This window comes from Perca fluviatilis, chromosome 3 (genome assembly GCF_010015445.1).
Source record: "Perca fluviatilis chromosome 3, GENO_Pfluv_1.0, whole genome shotgun sequence".
Taxonomy (NCBI): domain Eukaryota; kingdom Metazoa; phylum Chordata; class Actinopteri; order Perciformes; family Percidae; genus Perca; species Perca fluviatilis.
This window is the reverse complement of record NC_053114.1, coordinates 760,235-778,886: the sequence shown is the minus strand read 5'-3', so window position 1 is coordinate 778,886 and position 18,652 is coordinate 760,235. Positions and strand designations below refer to the sequence as shown.

At 43.0% G+C, this 18,652-nt stretch overlaps 1 protein-coding gene and 1 long non-coding RNA gene across 2 annotated transcripts in view; one reads left to right on the top strand and one right to left on the bottom strand.

Annotated features, from left to right (window-relative positions):
• The window catches only part of ntrk3b (neurotrophic tyrosine kinase, receptor, type 3b), a 215,393-nt gene that overhangs the window by 142,663 nt on the left and 54,078 nt on the right, over nt 1-18,652 (top strand). The window lies entirely within an intron of this gene.
• LOC120555975 lies at nt 4,332-5,452 on the bottom strand. Its single transcript, XR_005638779.1, has 2 exons — nt 5,310-5,452; nt 4,332-4,740 (listed from the first exon to the last, which is right to left on the bottom strand). It is a non-coding gene; the product is annotated as an uncharacterized LOC120555975 (long non-coding RNA).

Here is an 18,652-nt window from a genome sequence, read left to right as displayed (position 1 = left end):
TGAACCTGATTAAACCCACGCCGACATAAGGAGAAAATCCACACAGCGACAGGAGTGGAGATTGGTGTGACCCTGACCTTGTTGCTGTGAGGCCACGGTGTTAACTGAGCCACGGTGCGGCCCTAAAGACTTCTGATAATGGACTTTGCTGCATTGCTTCACGCCTCCTCCACATGCAGCTAATGGTGTGCTGCTATAACCGGGATCACATCTTTCCACCTACAGCGGGAGGCAGCCTTCTTTGCAGGCCGAGCAGAGAGCTCGTTGATGTGGGCTTGCAGACTGGACAATGGCTACGTCCACAACTGGATCCTGTATGTAATAATATTACAGACTCCAGCAGGTGCCTGCCGCTGAAGGCCTTTCAGCACAGCTTTGCACACTTTCTTGGTGCGCTTCACGTCCGGGCAGAAGCCTTCAGTGATGGTGAGTCCCTCCATCGTCTGGTGTACCAGTCTCTAAATGTGGGAGACCTACTCCTCCTGACAGAGGTTCTGGAGAGGGTGACACCTGGTCATCACTTTCACCATCAGCAGGGTAACAAACAACCAGAGCTGGTTCTCACTTTATGCCTCGATTGTAGACTCACAACTACAGCCAAAAGGATCAGCAGGCTCCGTAGATGTTTGATGTTGGTCCATGGTGACCTTCTCTACGATTGTCTTTGTAATGACAACTTGACATTAACCTAGACAACATAATCTGTCATAAATATGTCATGACAGGCCCAATTATCAAACTTTAATAAACTATTTAGCTTTATGTGTTAACATTACATTAAACTGTCATTATGAGGTTTATTACTTCAAGACTTTAAGACTTTTACTCAAGCAATATTCTAAAAGGAGACTTTATCTTCTACCAAAGTCATTTTCTGGTAAGATACTTGTACTTTTACTCAAGTATTGCATCCAAGTACTTTATACACGACTGTTCAGTAGTTCAGTAGTCTCTGATTTATGATCTAATCCTCAACCTGGGAAACTATGTGCTGATGAGTTATATATCCCTTTCCCACTGTCCAAAAGATCCACTTAGACCTACTAAAATCTGGCTTTTGTCTGCAGTGGGAAAGGTTACTTTGGACATTCACTCCGGGTAAAAATTTACTCTGCAGCAGGCTTGGGTATTTCTTGGCCCTAGCTACAATCGGCAGTGATAGAAACAGGACACCCAGGTAGATACGCTAATTTTCGTCCCTTTTCCAGTGCAATGCCATGATGTGCGTGGGCTCTGTCTGTAACTTGTGTCATCTCAGTCACAAATTCTGCCCCTCTCCACCCAAGCAAAGTGTGTGTGAGCAGAGGAGAGATTAACTTCATTAGCAAAGATATCAAGTGAATGTACAGCAGAGTTTGCAGTTTTGAGCACTGTTTCGGAAAGCTGTAGCAGGAAAAGTTAACAGCACCTGGCACATTCGTGACGTTGAACATGACACACCAGGAAAAAAAAACACAGGCATACTCGTCTACTGGCAATGGGAAAGGAGTCGACAATTTTTTAAACAGGTTTAAAAAAAAACTTGCATATACATGCGAATGGAATTTGGGTGGAAAAAGGGTAATAGATTCCAGAATCCTAATGTAATTGCATGCATGCACACATGCACGCACGCACATTCTTTCCTAATAAAATACTCAAAAATCATTAGTAGACACAGACCAGCAGCATCCCCAATCATATCCTCCTGAATCTTCAAAGTAAATAGTAACTAAATTCATCAAATAAATAAAGTGAAGTAAAAGATAATACAAGACAATGTTTCCCTCTAGAGTCGAAGTATAAAGTAACATACAATGGAAATTGCTAAAATTTTTACCTAAGTAAAGTACTTAATAATAAATAAATGTAGTTAGTGACTTTCCACTACTCGCTTCTCCCTCCTCCACCTCCAAGGCTTACAAATCTGTTTGGTAGAGAACCCTCCAATGGAGGGAGTCAGTTGCGAAAAGAACTGAGGCAGCAACCAAGACCCCTGGGGCTAGAGACAACTAAGATAAAGGGAAAAAGACAGGGACAGAGGGAGCTAATAGAGAGAGATGAACTAAATGACGGGAGTCTTTTTAAAACTGCTTTTAGGTTATGATGAAACAGCAGTTGCTCGAGTAAAACATGCCAATAGAAGAATTTAGGTTTTGAACAATTGCAGTTTTGGTCATTCTGGAGGCATTTTATTTTCCAATCATTGATTGAGTCATGATTGTCATTGTATGATTGCTAGTATTTCGACTCACTTTGGCAACATGTTCAACATCCTGATAACAAAGGCTATTGAATGGACATCAAGTAATTAAAGGGGTGATAGAATGATTATATAGGGTATTTCACACTGTTCCTTATGGTCTCCTAATGGGGTATGTAACATTGGTTGGGCTGAAAATGGCCTGGTTGATATTTTATTGGCCCTTATGCATCCCTGTGTTTTGGCCCTATTTGTAACAAGAGCTTTTCTTCCAAATATGGTATGGTCATGAATATTTAGATGAGCTGCGCCGATTGGTTGAGCGACTTGCCATAACGCATTATTAGAGACGCCGCTGATTGGTTGAGCGAATCCCCATACGCATACATTAGAGAAGCGACAGAATCTCATATTCCAGACACTGCAATGTTTCATTACCAAATTCACTTCTGAGACTTTTTTAAGGGGGGAAATCAACTATATAAAGCTGAAATATGGGCCGTTTTACAAAAATGTATGGCTAATTGCAAATTTGGTAAGACGTGTCGGACTTTAGGAGCTCCACACAGTCTGACGAGAAAGCGACAGCCTGCTGGGCTCCATACCCAGGGCAAAGTCACCCTTTGTGGATACTGCATACGGGGCTCCGCGGCCAGCTGCCGGCATAACTCTAATATATTTACGGTTTGAATTTCGTCACGCCACTTTGATTTTAAGACATTTTTATGAACGTGAAGCGTCTTTGTAGGACGAGCAGCTGCTTGCTATATGTCCCATTCATTACAATGGGGAAATACCGCAGCTAGCTAGCTACACTTTCGCCATAACTAAATTATATTTACAGTTAGAATTTCGTCACGCCACTTATATAACATCATTCCCCAATGTCTTATAAAGCTAACCGTTGTGTCCGATTTGATTTTAAGGCATTTTTATGAATGCGAGGCGTCTTTGTAGGACGAGCAGCTGCTTGCTATATGTCCCATTCATTACAATGGGGAAATACCGCAGCTAGCTAGCTACACTGTCGCCATAACTAAATTATATTTACAGTTTGAATTTCGTCACGCCACTTATATTACATCATTCCCCAATGTCTTATAAAGCTTACCGTTGTGTCCGATTTGATTTTAAGGCATTTTTATGAACGCAAGGCGTCTTTGTAGGACGAACAGCTGCTTGCTATATGTCCCATTCATTACAATGGGGAAATATCGCAGCTTGCTCACTTTCGCATAACTAAAGTATATTTACAGTTTGAATTTCGTCACGGCATGAATATTACAGGTTCCTCAAGGTCTTACAAAGCTTAGCTAACACTTGTCCGATTTCGGATTTCAATTGAATGTATTTTTGTGAATGTCAGAGTTAGGAGGAGGCTAGCTAGCTCTCATTGATGGACTCCATCTCACCGCGGCTCTATCAATGAGACTCGCGGACAAGAGGCTTTATTTCCCCGATTGTTTGTTTAAATAACTCAACACACATACCCATTATAAGATTAACTGGAACCTGCGGGCTGTGGTAAAAGATTGCGGGCGTAACAAGCTCGCTGACACTGCGGTCAGGGCGGCGATGTAGCAACCCAGGCAGCACCAACACCGGCACTAAACTCCGACACACAGTCGGAGAAAATTTGCAATTAGCCATCCTTTTTCGTAAAGCGGCCCATATTTGAGCTTTATATGGTTGATTTCTCGCATAAAAAAGTTTCAGAAGTGAATTTTGTAATGGAATAGCAGAGATCTGCGTGACCTAGCTAGATTCAGAAGACTACCTGATCTCAGGTCAGTTGTGTAGCCTATGTAAATGTTGGGGCGTGACTGTTCTCTTAAGGTTCCGGATTTTGAGACGCTTGCGTAAGCAACTAGCTTTGTTGGGATTCGCCCGTTTTCAGCGACAGTTTCAAAATATGAGATTGTCATAGTAAAGGGGTGTCAGTGGGACTTTGAGCTTCTATGTATGTCCTATTACCCACCAAACTGTCGTTATTCAACTATGACAGGTGTAACCCTTTAGAGGTGGGGAACAGAAATGGATTACTCTATAAAAATGATTAATTATGGCCAGTGGAATCAGAAGTTCTATGTTCGACTACGGAGCCCAGGATTAACCAAACAATACGCCAGGAATGACTCAAACAAAGTTATACTTTCTTGAGAAACAAAATCGCTTCCCTTTTATTACATGGGTGGGAAGGATAGCCAAAAACATATGAAAATTACACACTTTAAAATTGCACAAATCTTACCCGGGTAAGTAGAAAAATAAAAAATGTAAACAAAACTCACAGCTGTGATTTAAAGTTTGGAATTTCCCCCCCGTTCTCAGTCACTTCAATTCTGTTTCAGTTTCAGTTCGGTCCACTGTGGAAGTGGAGAGAGTTTGTCCTACCGCACAGTTGGTGGTGGGTGTGTGTGTATGTAATGAAGTGTTGAATTCTGCAGGCGCCGTATCTCTAGTTCTCCTCTGGGCTGCGGCTCGCCATCAATATCTCGATCCAGGCTCCAACATCCAGGTAGATCAAAGGTTCAAAGGGTCCAACAAAAAAACCTGACCTACAGTGAGTAAGGTCAGAACAATCATTTAGCTTTTTTCTTTTAGCTTTCAATCATGAACTAGAATATTATTCATGTTAAATCATCATATTAAACTGAACATTGTAATACGATATCACAATATCGGTAAACTATTCTCAAAATATGCTTAGAGATGATGATTGAAAAACCTCTTCAATATAATATCAAAATACTGCTTCCACATAATAGAACACAAAATAACAGATACTAGTAAGCAGACACTGTGTGTACCCTTGGCCATGTGAAGGCATGTTTAAACACATCTCAAATAAAATGTAACACATAATTTAAATATTAATGTGCCCAAAATACACAGATAAAAGTGCTAAATCAACACATTCCACAGTTAAGTGTGTAACAATTATACAGCAACATATTACACAGCACTGGATTAAGTCTGCAGCTTTAACATACCAAGCTAATGGTTTTAGCGTTAGTGAATGGTGTCTGCCATTGTGCTAGTTAGCATCTCAGCTAGCGCTCCAGGTGCGCTAGTGTTAGCGGCTAGCGCTAACGTTAGCGGTTAGCATGGTAAAACGATCGCTCACCGATGCGTTTTCTTCGTGAGGGACACGTCCGTTCTCTCCGGCTGCACTCTCACAGGTCCAGGGCTCCACACTGGATTGTTTTAAGAGTTTTTAATCCGAGTTTTAACAACTTTTATTGGAATGTCTTGACGAGGTAGGTATCGTTCGACTCGGGGTTTGCTCTCTGTTCTTCCAACAGCTCAAGGGGAAGTGAACTCTGCTCCGTGCAGGTCAACAGTCCGAGCTTCTTCCTGATTGGCTGACAGCACGTCCCCAACCCACCTCCTTCAAAATAAACTTCCTATTTATTTTCTCTCACATTTGAATTGGTTTTTAGACAAATATGTTTTTAATCTTTAACATTAATAACATACTGAATGAATTGACTTTTTAATATAAACTTAGCTCTTAATATAGATTTTTAACCTTGGTTACACCCTCCCCTCTTGAATTCATGCACGCCTCTGTGCATGGGAGCGGCTGTTTAGTAACAGGTCTGAAGGATGAGTTCAGGTTTGTTCTTGAATCCTCAACTTCCAACAAAGCATCAGTAAGAGCCGTAGTGAGGCCTTGAAACAGAGACTGGACAATGGATATAAGTGGGCTTCCAAGATGTGAATACTGCAGTCGTTCAGGTCTTTCTCTGTTTCTGGTTGAACGTCTTACAGTGCTGCTTTGTCCATCAGTGTCAATACTTTCAGATGGCACTGTATCACTGGTAACTTGTGCACCATCATCCATCTCTCTCTCTTTTCTTTCAACAGGGACATCCTTTTCAGGAGTTTGTATAGTTTTCTCAGTAAGGTCATCTCCAGCAGATCCAGGGACACTGAAAGGTAAGTATACACTTGTCGATTCTTTAGCCCTCGTTTCTTTTTCAGGTGTTGTACGAGAAGTAGCAGGCGAACATCCACTCCCGACAGCAGCTGGCAGAGCATCAGGTAGGTCTCCTGTATCCGCGCTACATGAGTCGCCAGATGAATTAACGGGTAAGCGATCTTCACCCACTGGAGCATCGATAGGTTTGGATATGTTTCTTCCCTCGTTCTCTGAGAAGGTGGACTCAGGATTGATGTTTGATCTGGGAATTTCATAGACAGTTGTAAATCTTCCAATTTCTTTGTCTGGCTGTTCTCTGAACCACTCGTATGGAATGTCATCCTCGGAGTCACACTGGTCATTGACATCATCAGACTGTTCAACTGACTTGCGTGTTCGTGGGCCCTGCTGCTTTTGGCAAATCTGGCTTTTCAACACTCAGTGGGAGAGAACCACAGGGAAGTAGGAGGTCTCTGTGAAGAGTCCGCAAAGGGGCCTTCCTTGCTCTCTGGTCTGAGGATGTAGACTGGAAGATCCCCCAGCTTGCTTCACCACCACATAAACATCCGAATCCCAATTTGCCGCAAGCTTATGTTTGCCGCGAGAGACGGACAGCTCTCACTAACACTCTGTCGCCAGCCTCTAACTTGGAGGCATTGACGTGCTTGTCGAATCTTGCCTTGTTCTTTGCTGCTATCTTTGTGGCGTTTTGGGTGGCTATCTTGTAGCTCTCTTCCAGATGAGACTTGAGCTTTTGTACATACTGTGAGTGAGACTTGTACTCACCATCCCTCAAGGGTAACCCAAGTGCCAGATCGATGGGCAGCCTTGGTTGGCGACCAAACATGAGTTCATAAGGTGTGAACCCTGTTACATCATTCTTCGTACAGTTGTACGCATGTACTAAGGGTTTCACAAAGTTTCGCCACTGTGATTTGTCTTTATTGTCAAGTGTTCCCAGCATGTTCAGCAATGTTCTATTGAATCGTTCGACTGGATTCCCTCTGGGATGATAGGGAGTCGTACGGATTTTGTGGATTCCAGCAATTTTGCATAGCTCTTTGATTGTCCGTGACTCAAAGTCAGGTCCTTGGTCACTGTGCAAGCGCTCAGGGATTCCATAGTGGACCATGAAGTTGTCCCAAAGGCACCTGGCGACGGTCTGAGCTTTCTGATTTGGCGTCGGGATGGCAACTGCATACTTTGTAAAATGATCGGTGATCACCAAGATGTCTTTTGCACCACTTCTGTCAGGCTCTAAAGACAAGAAGTCCATACAAACAAGTTCCAGAGGCCTGGTGGACTTTATGTTCACCAACGGTGCTGCCTTTTCTGGCTGTGCTTTTCTGCGGATGCACCGATCACAGGTCTTAACTTTTCTTTCCACATCAGCTGCCATCTTTGGCCAGAAGAATCTGGTCTGTACCAAATCCAAGGTTCGTTCAATGCCTAGGTGGCCCATATCATTGTGAAGGCTCTGCAGAACTACAGTCCGGAGCTCCTCAGGTAAGACAAGTTGATATGTGACTCTGCCATTGTCTTGACGTTTCCTGTACAGCACTTCGTCATGCATTTCAAGACGATTCCACTCCCTTAGAAGGAAGGGGATACCAGAGAGTTCTTTTCTGACTGTTGGAGGTACTTTTCTCCACTCTCCATTTGAGCTATTACCCCCCCGGAGAGGGGTCAGCTCGCTGTTTGTCTCACTCTCTCTCGGACAGATGGAGAAGACCAGGTAAATCACCATGCTGCTGTTCGTTCACAAAGCTGTCCGGTAAGGCCTTAGGAGAGATTGCCAGAGATTGCACCAGCGTCATGCCTCCATCTCTGTCTCCACATTCATCAGGTACACCACAAACAAGATGCCTCTCACAGATGTGCGGCACAATGTCTTGGCTCACAACACTCCCAAGATCGGCCAAATGTGTTTGTGTGAACTGACTGATGCGCTCCTGTTCTTTCTGGGACTTTAGGTCATTTGAAAGCTCTCCGTGTGGTCTTCTAGAGAGACCGTCTGCATCAGAGTTCAGTTTGCCGGGTCTATACTGGAGCTTGAAGGTAAGGCGCCGACAAGGCTGCTAGCCATCTGTAACTGGTGGCGTCCAGTTTGGCACTGGTGAGAATGTACGTCAAGGGGTTACTGTCTGTCACGACAATGAACTGGTTTCCGTACAGGTAATCATTAAATTTTTCAACGACAGCCCACTTTAAAGCTAGAAATTCTAACTTGTGGGCAGGGTAACGTGATTCACTGCGTGATAGCCCTCTGCTGGCGTATGCAATCACCCGCATGTGACCGTCCTGCTCTTGATATAGGACTGCCCCAAGGCCCAGGGTACTGGCGTCTGTGTGGAGGACGTAGGGCAACTTGGGATCAGCGAACCCAAGAACAGGAGCTGTGGTGAGCTTTTCAATGATGGTGTTGAATGCTAGCTCACATCGGTCAGTCCAGCGATCACCGAAGGGCCTCTTTGGATCATGGTATTGGTTAGTCTGGGTCTTGTTTTTGATGTTCTTGTGCAGTGGGGGATAGCCAGATGTCAAGTTGGTGAGGGGTTTGACAATGGCGGAATAGTCTTTTATGAATCGTCTGTAATAGCCTGAAAATCCGAGGAAAGACCTTAGCTGTTTCAGGTCTTGGGGCCTTGGCCACGTTTTCAGGGCTTCCACTTTTCCAGGGTCAGTCCCCACTCCATCCTGTGATACGATATGCCCCAGGTACTTGACAGATGTTTGAAAGAACTTGCATTTCTCCGGGGAGAGCTTAAGGCCGAATTCTCTGAGACGGTTCAGGACTTTCATCAGCCTCACCTCATGTTCTTCCAAAGTCTTGGAAAAGACAATGATGTCGTCAAGAAATACAAGAACCTCCTTCAAATTCATATCTCCCACACATCTCTCCATCAACCGCTGGAACGTACTCGGAGCATTTGTGACTCCTTGAGGCATCCGGTTAAATTCCCAAAATCCCATGGGACAGACGAAGGCGGTTTTGGGTTTGTCTTTTTCCTCAACCTGGATCTGATAATAGCCGGACTTTAGGTCAAGGACGGAAAACCACTTTGACCCAGTGAGTGAGGAGAACGCCTCTTCCATATTCGGGAGGGCGTAAGCATCTTTCACAGTCTGGAGATTGAGTTTCCTATAATCAATACAGAGACGGACCTCTCCGTTCTTCTTCCTCACTACCACTATGGGCGACGAGAATGGAGACTCAGATTCTCTGATCACTCCAGCTTGAAGCAGTTCTTGTAAATGCTTACGGACAGCCTCCACGTAAGATATCTGTTGATTGAATTCCAGGTGATATGCTCTTTCCATTCAGCAGGAACTGGAGAATCACTGAAGTTGAATGTGATGTCTGACTTCTGAGAGAGTCTGATTTTGAGGTAAGTACACTATGCTCTTGTGAGAGAACTTTCTGAAAGACACTGATCTCACCAATAATACATCTTTGGGGACAATAACATCGTGGTTTGACTCATTAGTAAGTACTACTGGGACTTTGCATGGCTTTGTAGTGGGCAAATCAACAAGGCAGGTTTTCACCAGTAGACCACCTGGCAACGAAGATGAGGAAGGGTGCTCCAGAACTACTGATTTCTCCGTAATGAATCCACTGACTGCAACACAACCTTCCAAGACCACGGTCTGGCCAGCTGGGACCAACTGGGGGTCTTTGCCATGCATCTTCACCAACCCAAGGTTACCATCCTTACTCTGTTGCTGCCTGAGCTCAAGGACTTTGAGCACTGCCTTGTAGCCATGTGCTGTTGGCTGTTGTGCCTCAGGAGAAGTTTCACAGTACATCTCATATAGTACATCAAGCGTGTTGGTACCGATCAGCATGAGTGAGTCAGAAGCAGCGTGAACATCTGGAACCACCAAGGCGAGTGTTGGCACCTCGATCTCCGCTCCCACGAACTCTTTAGGGAAAGTGACACTCAGCTCAATGTATCCAAGATAAGGTACACACTGACCATTGGCTCCTTGAACTTCCAGTAAGTCGAACAGTGGTTTGATTTCATGTCCAGAAAGGTGTTGCTGATAGAAAGACTGAGGGACCGTGGTGACTTGGGAGCCCGGTGTCCAGTAAGGAGATTGTGGAGCCCCCTCCACTTCCACGTGCTGTGCTCTTTGTGCCTACTAAGCCTTTAGGTAGCTTGAAGGGACGACCTCTTGTATAAGACTGTTTTAGCATGACACGTTGCTTGGGTTCAGTGGGACATGGTTGACTAATATCAGTTCTTGTCTGTCCCTCGACAGGAACTGAACTCAGTTTAAAGGGAAAGTAGGGGTGTTCTGTGCTTCCCACAACTGCTGTCGTTGTCTCAGTTCTTTCCGTTTTGCTGCTACCAGAGCAGGGTTGGCATCAGACTCACAGGTGGCAACGACGTGCCCATCCTCCCCACAACGAAAGCAGTACCAAGGCTTTGGCTTGGAAGTTGTACCCTTGTGAGAAGGTAAGTTGGTTCCTGTGGTTGCATGGTCAGGTTTTTGTGTGTTCACCGTTGTTGAAGTTTCTCTTTTGGGAGACACGGTCTTTTTCTTTTTCATGAAGGATGTTAGCTGACTTTTCAAGTCTGCAACTTGTTTCCTTAGCTCATTTATGCTGCTAGTGTCAGGCTCAGCTTGGGTCTCACCGCAGTTACACACAGTTTGCACGTGGGACACAGCTTTCTGCTTCGTGGTGCCCAAGTGTTGTTTCATTCTCATGGCCTTGGCTTCTTGCCTATCTTCCTCAGTACGTAAAAGCATTAAGAGTGCAGCGAATGATGGGGGGTTCTGTTTTTTATGTTCTAGGCAGAGGTCTTTAAGGAGAACGTTGTCCCAACAGCCCCTGCAGAACTGTCGAAGTAGGTGACCGTCCACGTCCTGTGCTGGGACGCCTCCTCTGTGCACAGCTTTACACAGGGAAACTTGAAGACGCTGCAGGTAGGAAGACGGGTTTTCTCCAGAGTCCTGGAACGTGTTCATGAACCGAACAAACAGTTCCTCCCCATCTTCAACGGTGGCAAATGCAGAGTCTAACATTTGCAGATATGCTGTAGGGGATGCTTCAGGACCAAGATGTCTAACAACATCAGAAGCTGGGACAAGAAGACTCTCAAGGATTTTCCTTGTTTTCTCAAGATCAGAAACAGAAACATCTTTCATCATTAAATCAACATGAGACCGCCAAGTGTCGTAATCAACCTCACTGTATGGTCTAGGGATTTTCCCAGAGAAAGCTCTCAACCTCAGAGTGGAATGAGAGTGTGATGGTTTGTCTTCGCTCCTTACAATGTGCTCCACCACTATCTTTTGCACCTCAGGTGGGTTGAGTTCACTGGGGCTCAGAGTCATGGGTGTCTTTGAGTTAAATGAGGGAGCAGTTGTTCTCTTATTAACATCCAAGAGATCAAGTTCGATGAGAGGGGAAACATCAACCAGCTGTTGTGATGGAACGTCATGCTGGCTGGTCTCTGCAGCCTGCTCAACTTCCTGTAGGTGTTGGAGGGAAGTAGGATCCTCACTGGGTCCAGCACCCCCAATAGACTGCTCTATTTGGGACATTACCTCCTTTAACACCTGCTCAAAATCCTTTCCACTGAGCTTGGCTATTTCCTTGAGCTTGTCAAGGTAAGTTTGTGTGACATTACTGCCTGCTTGTTGTGTGTAGACACTTGCAAGGGCTCGAACATAGTAGGTGATATCAGGACTGTCTGGTAATGGGTGAGTGTAAGGCAAAAGAGGTTCTAATGCTTGTACAGCAGTGCCGTGGTTATACTCTACTATCATGTTTGTATGAAACTCTGTAGTTGGGTCATCTATCTTTACAGTCCTACTGATTGAACCATATTTTTTCAAAAAGTCAAAAATGTTTTCATCTTTCTCGGATCCTGTCAACCCACTCACTAGAACTGCATTTGGGACCTTGATGCTCAATTTATCAATAATATCCATTTTCTAGTGGTGTGTCGAATTATCATGCAGTAAACAAAAGCAGTTAGTTCCAGGTAATTGTTTGGCAATGAACTGGGCTCCTGGCTGGCTCGCCAAATTTTATGTAACCCTTTAGAGGTGGGGAACAGAAATGGATTACTCTATAAAAATGATTAATTATGGCCAGTGGAATCAGAAGTTCTATGTTCGACTACGGAGCCCAGGATTAACCAAACAATACGCCGCAGAATGACTCAAACAAAGTTATACTTTCTTGAGAAACAAAATCGCTTCCCTTTTATTACATGGGTGGGAAGGATAGCCAAAAACATATGAAAATTACACACTTTAAAATTGCACAAATCTTACCCGGGTAAGTAGAAAAATAAAAATGTAAACAAAACTCACAGCTGTGATTTAAAGTTTGGAATTTCCCCCCCGTTCTCAGTCACTTCAATTCTGTTTCAGTTTCAGTTCGGTCCACTGTGGAAGTGGGAGAGTTTGTCCTACGAGCAATTGGTGGTGGGTGTGTGTGTATGTAATGAAGTGTTGAATTCTGCCGCGCGTATCTCTAGTTCTCCTCTGGGCTGCGGCTCGCCATCAATATCTCGATCCAGGCTCCAACATCCAGGTAGATCAAAGGTTCAAAGGGTCCAACAAAAAAACCTGACCTACAGTGAGTAAGGTCAGAACAATCATTTAGCTTTTTTCTTTTAGCTTTCAATCATGAACTAGAATATTATTCATGTTAAATCATCATATTAAACTGAACATTGTAATACGATATCACAATATCGGTAAACTATTCTCAAAATATGCTTAGAGATGATGATTGAAAAACCTCTTCAATATAATATCAAAATACTGCTTCCACATAATAGAACACAAAATAACAGATACTAGTAAGCAGACACAGTGTGTACCCTTGGCCATGTGAAGGCATGTTTAAACACATCTCAAATAAAATGTAACACATAATTTAAATATTAATGTGCCCAAAATACACAGATAAAAGTGCTAAATCAACACATTCCACAGTTAAGTGTGTAACAATTATACAGCAACATATTACACAGCACTGGATTAAGTCTGCAGCTTTAACATACCAAGCTAATGGTTTTAGCGTTAGTGAATGGTGTCTGCCATTGTGCTAGTTAGCATCTCAGCTAAGCGCTCCAAGGTCGCGCTAGTGTTAGCGCGCAGCTAACGTTAGCGGTTAGCATGGTAAAACGATCGCTCACCGATGCGTTTTCTTCGTGAGGGACACGTCCGTTCTCTCCGGCTGCACTCTCACAGGTCCAGGGCTCCACACTGGATTGTTTTAAGAGTTTTTAATCCGAGTTTTAACAACTTTTATTGGAATGTCTTGACGAGGTAGGTATCGTTCGACGCGGGGTTTGCTCTCTGTTCTTCCAACAGCTCAAGGGGAAGTGAACTCTGCTCCGTGCAGGTCAACAGTCCGAGCTTCTTCCTGATTGGCTGACAGCACGTCCCCAACCCACCTCCTTCAAAATAAACTTCCTATTTATTTTCTCTCACATTTGAATTGGTTTTTAGACAAATATGTTTTTAATCTTTAACATTAATAACATACTGAATGAATTGACTTTTTAATATAAACTTAGCTCTTAATATAGATTTTTAACCTTGGTTACACAGGGTAAAATCGGTTTTGCATTCTATCACCCCTTTAAGGAGAGAAAACAACGGAAAGAGAGTGCATGAGAGAGAGGCAAAAGGAGCGCTACTGGAGGAAAAAAGGAGAACAATGACACCTCATTTATTGATATGATGATTTGAGTGTGTGTGTGTGTGTGTGTGTGTGTGTGTGTGTGTGTGTGTGTGTGTGTGTGTGTGTGTGTGTGTGTGTGTGTGTGTGTGTGTGTGTGTGTGTGTGTGTGTGTGTGTGTGTGTAACTGAGACTGAATGAATGCTAAGGAAATGGGACCTGAATGCACCCAAGTGCAGAAAACGTAGTTAACAATGACCTTAATGTGCTGCCTCCAATTAATTCCAGGCCCTCACAGAGTGCTTGCCTATGTTACCTTAACCAGCTGGGGAAACCTCTGATTAAAAATAAATCAGCTTTTCTCTGGTGTATTCTAAACTGCCATTGCCTCTTTCACTTCAGCATTACAAGAGTCTAATCCTTCTCTCCTGTGAAGGTGGTGTTTTAGCCACACTAGCAGGATCGCTACAGTATGTCGGTTGGTTGCCCACCGCTTTGGTCCAGACTTGAACATCTCAACAACAATGGATGGATTGCCTTGCAATTTTGTACTTATATTTGTGGTTCCCAATGGATGAATCCTAATGACTTTGGTGATTCCATGATGTTTCCTGTAGCGCCATAATGAGGTTGACGAGTTTGTTTTTTGTGTGTGAATTATCTCAACAAATACTAAATGGATTGTGATGAAGTTTGGTAAACTAAACAAAGTTTGGTTTGTGGAAATCCAAATTTGTTCTTATCTAGCTAATTTCTGACATTCATGGGCAAGTGTGTCTATGTTCCCTCAACCCTATGTTCCATCTTCCCAAAGGTTCACCACACTTTACCGGAATTGATCACATTGAAGAAATATCTTACCTCTGACTAATAATTTATCTTTCAGCTAATTCCCTCACTCAAACACTTGTTTCATCCCAGTAGAAAGGGGGGACACATTAGCATGCAGTAGCTTTACCCGTAGCACTGATGTGCACAATCATCAAGCCATTTTTGTGGGCTGCTGCGGCTGAATATGGCCCTCCTTTGTGATTTACATGCTAACTCTGCCAGATGCTCAACGCTGGGGAATCGTTTCATATTCTAATGCCATGACAAGAAATATATCCATTGAGCGTGTGGTTACCGCTGTGCATATGTTTGTAGTGTGTGTGTGTGTGTGTGTGTGTGTGTGTGTGCATGCACTGTTGCCTTTAGTGCTGACTTTATGATGCAAACTAGTTTCCGTAACAATGCCACCACAAGCTTTTTTATTTGGCCCTTTCTGATTACATTTCCGTAAGAGAAAAATTAAACCTGTGAGCCGAATATATTCTCAGATTGCCGTATGTTTAGTTTTCAATTTTTGTTTGGGCGCATAACAGGTAATAAAATGTAGACCTGGTTTAAAGTGATGGTTCGGAGTAATTTCACCCTAGGGTCCTTTGCACCATGACCTCGAGCCAAACACCCCCCCAGAAGCTTTTTTCACCTGGGTCGAACATTGGGAGAGTTAGCGTAGAGTAGCGTTATCAGCTGAATAGCTTAGCGCAGGGGCTAATGGACCCACGTTTGTATCTCGTAAATGACCCCACTAATATACCGAAATGATACCAAACGTCTACACTAGGTACAAATAGGTTATGTACTCATAAAACGATGGATTGGAAAGTTTGTAAGTACACCAGAAGTTTATGAACACTTGCCTGCTGGCTTCGCTGCTGCTGCTGCTGCTGCTACCTGCAGTTAGACGAGTGCTTAGGGCCGTATACAAATTACTACACCGAAAAGAGATACAACAAAAATATTTATTAATTTATTGATTAAATAAGGTAATGTCTCCAAACTTACCTCAATTATTAATTGTCTCCTGCTAGTTATACTACAGCACTTACTTAAAAAAAAGTTAAATTAAAAATATTTTTGTTGCATCTCTTTCGCGTGTTGTAATTTGTAGATGTCCCTAAGCACTCGTCTTACAGCAGCAACAACAACAGCAGAGAGCAGAAGCCAGCAGGCAAGTGTTATTTACATAAACTTCTGGTGTACTTACAAACTTTCCAATCCATTGCTTTATGAGTGCATAACCTATTTGTACTAGTGTAGAAGTTTGGTATCATTTCGGCATTATTAGTGGGGTAACTTACGAGATACAAACGTGGGTCCATTAGCCCCTGCGCTAAGCTATTCAGCTGATAACGCTACTCTACGCTAACTCTCCCAATGTTCGACCCAGGTGAAAAAAGCTTCTGGGGGGGTGTTTGGCTCGAGGTCATGGTGCAAAGGACCCTAGGGTGAAATTACTCCGAACCATCACTTTAAGTAAGGATCATAAATCTGTCATAGTCATAAATCAAGGAACAGTCCCATGACAGCTAGGCTGTTGAATTATGTCATTTTCCATCACTTTTCATATTTGTGTAAAATGATTTTGTCGGTCTTCAGGGAGCTTACATACAGAGTAATGTGTTGTCAACGATGTAAAAGCTGATAGGGAACTGTAAGAACAGAGTCAGAATAACAATCTCACTGTTTTGCTTTATTATCATTGTGAGCATCAAGATCACAGATATACAGCGACACAAACTGTAATTGGTTCAGTGCTGTGTCATTGCAGATAATGTTCGGCCTGGTGTAGGCACTTCATTTTTTTGAGGACGTACAATACAAAGTGGCTTCAGATGCAATGACTGATAGGTTTACAGCAGATTTTGAACTGCATGTTTTTTTCTGTCTCGACTCTGGTGTCCTTCCCCGCAGTGTTCGGCGTTGTTTATACCACAATAAAGAGGGAGCACGTTGAGCTGTGCAGGGCGACTGTAAATTGTCAATAACCTACATTTCAGAGGACCGTAAATATCAGCTGTCCAAGTGCCCAATATTTGCCACAGTTGGTCACCATCAACTGGAGAGGCAAACAACAGGCAGTCCAGGGCTGTCACATGTTGACCGTGCTCGTCTGTGAGTGGTTGGTTGAGCCGGATGAGGCCATTTGTCTTAAGAGCTATTTACATGTCTTCTTCAGTGCAGGGAGGAGAGCTATGCACATAACCTTGAGGCTTCTTACAACAATAGTGGCATTTGGCAATTAACTGGGCATTTTATACCACGAATGCTACACTCATGTGTATTTGCACATTTGCTGCTATAAAGCAAGCAGACGCAACGTAATAATAGTTCAAGATTTTGGAATATATTTTAATCAAACATTCTTGGAAAGGATCTTGTTTGGAAGTGTTGTGTTTGCATGGAAGATGTTCCGTGACATATTTTTGGGTTTTAATTACAGCGATATATCAGTGATTGAAACTGTTGTGCAGTCACGGCACTGAATGACAAAATATCATCTCTGATTGATTCCTGAAAAACAGCTATAAGCCCTGTGACAGTTGTTTAATGTTGTGTTTCCTTCTTCACAAGCATGATGTTTGCTTTGATTTAACCGTTTTCTTACACTTCCCACGTATGGACTTAATTTGTTTCAAATCCATCGTTAACTATGAGCGTGGCCTTGCCTCAGTAAGTTATCCTTCCTGTGTTCTCTTGTTCATTTTACATGTCCTCAAGTTAATTCCAGTCCTAATTAACTACCTTTGAAAAGAATCTGTGCGATAATTACCACAAGGAGGTGGAATGGAAGCAATCACACTCTGCACAATTTATTCCCTATCACAGGGAAAGCCCTACAGAGTCAGCCGCTGGCTTTTTTTTTTTTACATTTTTAAAATGTATTTAATTTTGTCATTAGAATCACCTTCAACACTCGCTTTAGAAGTCAAGACAAAATAACTTTCAGGTGGCTCCACAGACAAACACCCCAGCTGAGTTTTTAGTCTGGTGTGGCATTATGTAAAAATAATGATTATAATAAAAACAATGAGAGCTGCAATAAATAAACACAAAAAGCCACAGGCTGTTGTGGAAAATGGCTCCCGCAGCAGAGAAAAAGGAGAAAAAAATGAGGTTTGGACATTATAATAACATCTAATAGCACCAATGAGGAGAACAGAGCATAAATAAGGACACACACATTAATGCATTGAAGCACCTAAATCCCAGACCCGGCCAATATGGTCCACATCTACAGACGCAGCAGCAGCAGTTTCAAAAGCAGGGGCACAGGCAGTGTACCAAATAACAGAAATGCTATGTACTGTAATGCTCCGTATTGTTAAACGCACTAACCCTACTTAAAAAAATTAATATGGATATTGTACATTTACTGTCTTGTCTGATGCTCACCTCTGGCACCTTTTTAGGAGAATATATTTATAGAGTAAAGCCCGAAAGATGAAGTTGGCAATTCTTTTATTCAGCCCAGAGCAGTGTCTGCAGATATTATTTTAGACTATATACAACCTCACCGACCTTTAACAATAAGATAGATACGCAGTTTCTACAGTATATGTGGCCTGAAAGGCAAAAGCCTGGGCAAAACAAAGCCCACAAGGCTCTTGCTGCTCCCTAAAAGCTTTGTTTTTCACCTGGGGGCCTTGCCTTAGGCCTACTTCCTGCGTCACACAGAGTGTTGTGTCTGATGCGCATTCTTGTTGGCTGGCGTTTGGTCGTCTCGTCTCTTATTGGATAAGCTAGGAAAACCCTAACCTAAAAAGTTGTTTATTTACCTAATCTTAGCCTTATCCCCAAGTTCCTGTATTCTGATATCAATGTAGGCTAGTATCTTCTGGCCCTTAATGGAGACTTTAGATTTAGCATGTACATAGGTGTGAGACCAAATACATTTATAAATTATACAAAAACATGAACAGTATATTCTGTATGCCTTGATACTTGCATGCATCACCAATTCTGATCTCATATTGTCTGCCTATATTATGTATTCTGTTTTAGGGAGTCCCCTCCACTCACACAGTAATAACTGAAGGCAACTCAAGTAACCATCAACATTATT